The sequence below is a fragment of the Rhodamnia argentea genome, chromosome 9 (assembly GCF_020921035.1).
Source record: "Rhodamnia argentea isolate NSW1041297 chromosome 9, ASM2092103v1, whole genome shotgun sequence".
Taxonomy (NCBI): Eukaryota; Viridiplantae; Streptophyta; class Magnoliopsida; order Myrtales; family Myrtaceae; genus Rhodamnia; species Rhodamnia argentea.
In genome coordinates, this window is record NC_063158.1 from 3,352,750 (window position 1) to 3,360,442 (window position 7,693).

Consider the following 7,693-nt stretch of genomic DNA (forward strand, 5'->3'; position numbering starts at 1 on the left):
AAAAAAACAAAAAATGGCTGGCCTCAATGGGTCAGGTTGGGCTAGTCCATCAAAGAAAATATGCTGGGCTAGCCTAGCCAGCTAAATATATGCTTTAAAGATGGAGCATGAGAGTTATCTGTTGTCGTGTGGCTGGTGCCGACAGGAAGATTGCAAATATGGACGAACTCTTTCAACTATTCAGCAAAAGCGGAGGGGAACTTAATTACATATATAACACAAAAGTTGACCCACTGCTCGCGTAATTTCTCCTTTTCGCCCTCTTCTTACTCAAATTCAATAGAAATTGGACTCCTGACCGAGTATTTTCCAGAAACCCACTTCAGATGCCCTTGAGTGAACTCACCAGCCTTATGAGCGGAGCCGGCACGACCGAATGTGACCGAGTAGGTCGCTTTCTGGCCTACTTTCGAGAAGTATAGCTTGGCAGGCTTCATGCTGACATACACACCTGGAGGGGGAACGACGGTGACCACATAGGATGAATATGCAGCCCCGACATTAGTCACAATTCTGGTAAATGTCCGCAGAGGTCCGAGGGCGACTTGGAATGAAGGGTAGTTCAGCTGTCCCTCGGGGATGCTTGATATTCCAGAGCACTTGATCGGCCTATGAGCGATTACTCCCACTTCCTTGTCGCTGTATCCTAGACCGCAGAGGTAAGGTGTGTAGTCATCAGGCTGGATATTGTAGACGAGCCCTGGTTCAAGGGCCCTTAAAGGGTTGACGTGGCCTGAACCAGTGGCGAAGACATCCGCGGGTCGAAATGTTTGGTCCAGAATGGGGTTCTTCATGGGGTTTTGCTGGTTAGCATTCGTCATGATAGCAGATTTAACCGCAGCCGGCAACTAGGAAGGATGCGTGCTCTTGATCAAAGTAGCGATACCGCTAAGGTAAGGGCAAGACATGGAAGTGCCCAAGATGATACTGAAGGTGAAATTGGATTTCGTAAAGTTGTTGAGAGGAAACGGCCACGCTGCTAGTATGCTGATGTCGGGACCAATGATGTTCAGCTTCAGGATTCCGGGGCTAAACGTGCTGGGGCCTCTTGAAGAGAAGGAACTAACGGCTGGAGCAGTTGGGTTCCCGACCACAGTTCCTTTTAACACAATCGTAGCAGTCGGGTATTTTGTAGAATTAATGTGGGATTTGATCTTCTGCCCCGCGGAAAAGCTGACATGAGATGCTGGAAGGACGTGAGCATCGACAGAGGTGCTGAATGCATCGCTTTCCTGGTTCATTAGAATCATAGCAGCCCCACCAGCATCTTCCATCTCCTGTCCTTTGGCGATTTTGGCCACTAGCCCTCTTTCACACAAGACTACCTTCCCTTTTACGTCGATGCCTTTCAATGATCCCAGGGCACAGAGGGCCGACTGATTATCACCATTCCTCCTGGCGTATACAAAAGGCAGCAATGTCGAAGGAAAGTAGGGTTGGAATAGTGACTCGCCATCGTGTTCCATTCCATTTCATAGTTTCACTGTTGCTACGACATTCCTGTTAATGGTGCTTGCTCCGATGGTGAGAATCCATGGGGCGTCATTCGACAATGTGCATGGGAAAGGGCCGCAGTTCCCTGCGGCGCAGCTCACAAAGATCCCCTTCTAAGTGGCTGCAAATGAACCAATGGCGATGCCGCCGTTGAAAAATGGTGCAGAAGGACTGCCAAGTGAGAGCGACAGCACATCAACCTCGTCAGCAACAGCGGTATCAAGTGCAGCGAGTGTATCTACCTCGGGACAATCTTCTCCGAAGCACACTTTCTAGATTGCTAGGTGAGCATCTGGAGCCATGCCAACTGCCGTGCCTCTGGCATTCCCAAGTGCATCAGCTGGGGACACGAAAGCGCCAGCGACCATGCTAGCCGTGTGAGTGCCATGCCCATCCTCATCAGTAGGAGGAGCAATTCCACTTCCCTTAGCCGAGAGATCAAAGGACCTTGCGCTGAGCAATTTGTTATTGCATTGGAAAGGTTTGAAGTCGCCCCTCCCCTTTCATTTAACTGGTGGAGGCGACATTCCCGCACCGTTAAATGAAGGGTGGTCGGGAAATATTCCGCCGTCCAACACACCAATAATCACTCTCTTTCCTAGATTCAAGCCCGCCGAGGATCCTAGTTGCTGTAGTAAGCCTAGAAACTGGGGACTGTGTGTTGTTTGGAGGTGATACATTTTCTCTGGTCGAGCCGACACGAATCCCTCCTTCTCCATGGAAGCTACTTCCTCTGGAGTCAGTCTCGCTGCAAAGCCAGTCATCACATTTTGATGAGCATAAAGCATACGCTGCTGGTTTTCCAAGGCCTGGGTGCTATGAGGCAAAAACGACCAGTAAAAAGAATGAATGTCTTCATCCTCGGAGAGAATTTTGCTGACAGGTCGACTCACATGGACTATCTAAGTTTGTAAGTCATCAGCATGAGCAAGCTCAGGATTGACATTCAAGAGCAGGATAATGAGGCCAAGGAGGGGAAAGAAAGCCATACTAGGTGTTAAGGTACTAAATGAATTACAAATCGAATTCGAGTCTACGCTATGTAGCCAATCAGAGCAGCTATTTACGCAGAAGCAGAGAAAAGGCGTATGCCGGCATGCGCAAATGAGTGCATTTCTTGAACGCTAATTGAATTAAGGTGGTGCCAAATGAGAGTTTGTCTTTGAGTGGCTCCTGGATCTGGATTTAGCCCTTAATCATTGGATCATGAGTTTGGCCGGTGAAGAATTGTTCAAATGATTCCTTTTAGCAGCATGGGACTTGCTAAATGATATAATTTTTGGAGCACGATGATTTTGGCCAGTGAATAATTGTTGCAACTCCTAGTCCACCATGCGATTGGCGCATGACCTTTTGCGTCGATGAGAATAAGTTCAGTTCGGCCTTTTGGCGTAATGTGGGAGCTCCTTCTAATTGACCAGCCAACCCTCGTCCAAGACAGGCAACGGTCGGCCAGTAGCCCTCAGTAAAAAGATAAAAAATAAAAATTGGCCGGATGCACTCAACAAGTAAAAATTCAAAGTAGTTTACGACTAAATTGGTCCAATTAAAAGGTTTAAAATTGAATTGGTACCACTGTAATAAGTTTTGGAACTTTTTTGGTTCTTTTCCCACGTGTAAACCTTTCATATGTGTGCTCATTGCTCATAACAACTTATGCATTACCAGGAAGACCGGCAAAAATAACCACGCTTTAGAATGCTCTGTTCTAATAAATTATTAGCAATTTTATGCATGATTAGAAAGAGCGACAAAATTAACAAAGCTACAGAATGCTCTGTTCTCGTATATAATTATCAATTTTCCGCACAAGCCGTGGCAATCGCTTTGTTAGATTCCATTCGCCTTTTAGACGAGCTCATAGAATCTTGAAAATCAATGATGAATGTATCCAGTGTGATTGTTCCAACCTGCTAGCTTGTCGGTTCAAAGTAACATTGATGACTACGATGAGATCTTGGTTTAATCACTTTGATTTTAGTCGAACAACACAGTTATATCTTCACTGTCTTCTCTTCTGGTTTTTGGTTCATCAGCTTCAGCATTTATTTCTAAACTGTATTTCAAAACAGTGAATAACTGTCGCGATCTAAAAATTGATTTTCCAGGTTGACGGATTATTAGGTTAATTACATTCGCTAACCTAATTCGGATTCTCCCAAGTCCTACCGAATTGCAACTTAGGTTTAATTATGTGCAAAATTTATTAATTCAGAGCCGCTACTAATCTTTTATGGTAGGTAGATTAGAAAACTAAATAAAATATTCTAGAGAAAATACTTTATTTCATGCGAACCAGAGATTAAATGGATTCGGGTACTTGGTTACATTAACTTTTCAATTAATGCCCTTTCGGTACCCAATTTCCATAAAAACAAATCCTTAGTTTGATGATTTGAATTAATTTTTTTTGGGGTTTTCTTTTATTAAATGCAATGCTAATGCAATCTACCTATATGACATGTGAGTGTAATGACATGGCATAATGACGTGGCAAATATGCATGACATGAAAAATATGATAATGCAAACTAAACTATATACTATGCAACATGATTGATATTTTTGGTATTTTTTATGCATTTTCAAATTTATGAAAAATTAAATTGCAAGACTACCCTAAACTGAAATAACATCCAATTTAATTTAAGAAATTGATTCCTCAAAGTCCCAATTTTTATTAGATGTTATTTTACATGGAAAGGTATGAGAGAACATGATTTAACTTAAGAAAATGCGATGTCTTTTTGGGATTTTTTAGGAATTTATTTAAACCATGAAAACAATGAAATTTGAACAAAAGTAAACAATAATACCCATAAAACACCTTTAAATCCGAAATTTCTATTTTATTCACAACATTCCCCAAGATTAAGGCTAGCAAGTGAATATATTATAGAATCACCGTCGTCCCTATATACATATGGCAAACCTTGAAATTCTATTTAGGAATTAGCAATCCTTTCCTCGAGACCGAGGATTTGATATCTAGTTTACACGTATGGGCACAATCGTACTTCGAGATTGAAGTCATATGTTGCCTTTAATGTACGTTTTCCGAGAGATAAGGCACGATTGGGGAGCATGTGTTATGGGAAATATTGCTTACTAAAGTTCAAACTTTATGACAATAAATGGCAAACAATATGCAGAATATAAACATGCTAAACATAGAAGTAAAAATCAATCAAGGCCGCATCAATTTCAAAAATCCATAGGGGATTACCAAAAATTTTAAAGGGCATATAGCCCTATCCGTAGAGGATGTCGATATCTTTTAAATTTAGGAAAAGTTATCTCTTGAGATCTTCAAAGTATATTAGATAATTTTCCAAGTTTAAAAATATGATAAGAATTTTTAAGGATTCCAATTTAGACACAAGATAATCTTCAATATTCCAAAGATGTGTGTAATATCTTTAAGATATCATAGGACTTCAGATTATCTTAAATTTAAATCAAATATCCAAAGATTTACTATCAATTCAAGATACTATGCTCAAGATACGTACAATTTCAAAAATGGGAGATATGCTCCACGTTCAAAATCCACCAAACTAGGCAACCATATATTCGAAAATTACTTCATCCATCGAATATTCATGAATATTCAAATCAAGCATAATTTTCCGAATATCAATAGATTAGAAAGGTTACCTAATTTAATCTTGAAGCAAACTTGAACACCAAGCGACTTTGCTTAGACCGATCGGCTGAGATTTGCGTGCCTAAGGAAACCTTGGCAAGATGAACTCGCAGTAGCTAATTTGAACCTCACTCCATGCCAATTTGCAAGGAAAATCACTCTAAAATGCCAAGCTAATCGCCTTTTAACAATGATACAAATCTGCACCGATTAGTAGCAAAAATACCCAAAAAAAAACAAAGCTGTTTTGTGCTCGATTTAGCAGTGAAAAGCCACTAAACAGCAGCTAGATTACTCCCTTAACAGCTGCGGAAAACTGGACTAAACGGTGGCCGAATTACGCACTAATTCGTAGTAAAAAAAAAACCTCGAACAGCAGGAAAAACAGGGTTGGATAGCAGTGGATCCGGGCACCAATCGGCAGCGAAGAATAGCCCCGCACAGTGGCAAAACCGGTATTGAATAGCAGGAAGATTGGGTACTCGGTAGCAAGATTCGAGGTCGAATCAGTAGCAAAAAGGCAAAAAGGGGCACCCAGCCAGGAGGAGAAGCACCAACCACAACCAATCCACGTTAAAAAAAACTTCTCTCTTTCCTTCTCTTATGCTCACGTGTATCATTTTTCTTTTTGTGAGCAGAAAATTGCCGACCCCTTAACCCTAGAGTTAATCATGTATATATAGAACAAGGGTAAGCTATTAGATTTAATCCAAATCGTCGGTTTAGGAACTCTAGACAAGATAATGGCCGTAGGATCGAAAAATCTGAAAAAAAAAAAAAAGAGTCCTATCTCTTTAAAATTCTTGAAAATTTCGGCCAGAAGAATTAGAGCATGGGCTGGCCGAATTTCACTAATGTGCGGGTCAAACGTGCTTGTCCGAGCTCAAATCGGGCTCTAATTAACTAAACAATTAATTAATTAAAAGCCTTAAAATTTCAATGAACAAAAAATGGTCGATTTGAAATTAAGAATAGGTCTAGTCCCATGTGAAAATTTCGGCACATGCACTCATGCATTGCTAAAAAAAAAAAAATGTCCGTCGATCTAAGTCCAAATCGTCCATCAAACTAAATCAATCTCACATCACCATGGTAGATCGACGCTAATGCAATGCACACATGACAAAAATAAAATATAATTATGCATGAAAATTATTTTTGGCGAGAACTAAAGTTGATTCTCATTTTTATGAAATATGACTGATTTGAGGAAAATCAAAATTTAAGTGTCAACAATAAGGCAACTTTTCGCTGTTGTATGAATTCAGCACTTGTTTTCGCTGCCCAATTAGCATATACAGGCATGATAAGCCGGCATCAGCTGTTGCTAATGGAATTCCAAGTCCTCAGATCACAATTCTTCGATTGATATTTCCTGGTAGCCGGGAGGCTTGTGCTTATTCAAAACCACAATTGATCCAATGCTAAAGATGCAGGATACTTCCATGTCAATTATGTTAAAAGTGCCGTGAGGCCCCGCTGAATGATAGCTCAGCTTTACGTACGGTTGCACCTTGCAAATCTTTTTGTCCTTGCGGACGCTAGGAGAACCGGCTCTTGATCTTCTCCAAAATACATGAATCAAATATTCGGATGTAAATCACTGTTCAATCAAACCGAGTGTTAAATCAGTATTTGTAGGTGGAGTCTACCCATTGTCGCGACCTAAAAATTAATTTAGGTTAATGAATTATTAGGTTAATTAGGTAAATTAACTAACCAAATACGGACTCTCCCAAGCTCTACCAATTCGCAACTTAGGTTTGATTTTTATTTATTTAGGAGCCACCACTAATTTTTTTTTGGTAGGTAGATTAGATACCTAAATAAAGTACTGAAGAATACTTTATTTTCTGCTAACCAGAGATTTAAGGCTCGGGGATTTGATTGTGTTAATTAATTTTTTTAATTAACACTCTTTCGGTACCCAATTCCATGAAACATGTCTTTTTGATTGATTTTCGTGATTTAAATGTTTTTTTAAATTTTATTTAAACGTAATTTTGAACAAAATTAAATAAAAATACCCATAATATACCTTTATTTTCCGAATTTTTCGATAAATCTTCTCATTCCCGAAGATTCGGGCTAGAACGAGATTCTATCCGCTACATTCTCGGGGATTCGAACTAGTATGTGGATAATGGTATAATATGTCATCATCCCTTCTCGTCAAAGGGTAGAATACGAAATCTTATACTAAATTACCGTCTCATACCATAAGATCATGGTTAAGGCTTGCAATTTAATATTCGAAGGGTCGAGGCACAAGGGAGCATATATTATGGGCAGTTTTATTTTAAAATGTTCAAACATTTATTGAATTTTCGAAAATCCCTAAAAGATTTCTAAATTTTCAAGAAGATAAGCTCCTATCCACGAATAATTAATATCTTTTAAAAAAGGAAAACTTATTCTGAAATTTTCAAAGTATATTAGATAGCTTCCCAAATTTTAAAGATATGTTTCAATATTCGAATAGATATACCTGATATATTCGAAAATTCGATTAGGCTATGAAATATGCTCAAACATTTCAAAAAATCTGTCGCTA

General features: G+C 39.6%; 1 pseudogene; it reads right to left on the reverse strand.

Annotated features, from left to right (window-relative positions):
- Positions 1 to 202: 202 nt before the first annotated feature.
- Positions 203 to 2,483, reverse strand: LOC115737053 (annotated as a pseudogene).
- Between the last annotated feature and the right edge of the window lie 5,210 nt (positions 2,484 to 7,693).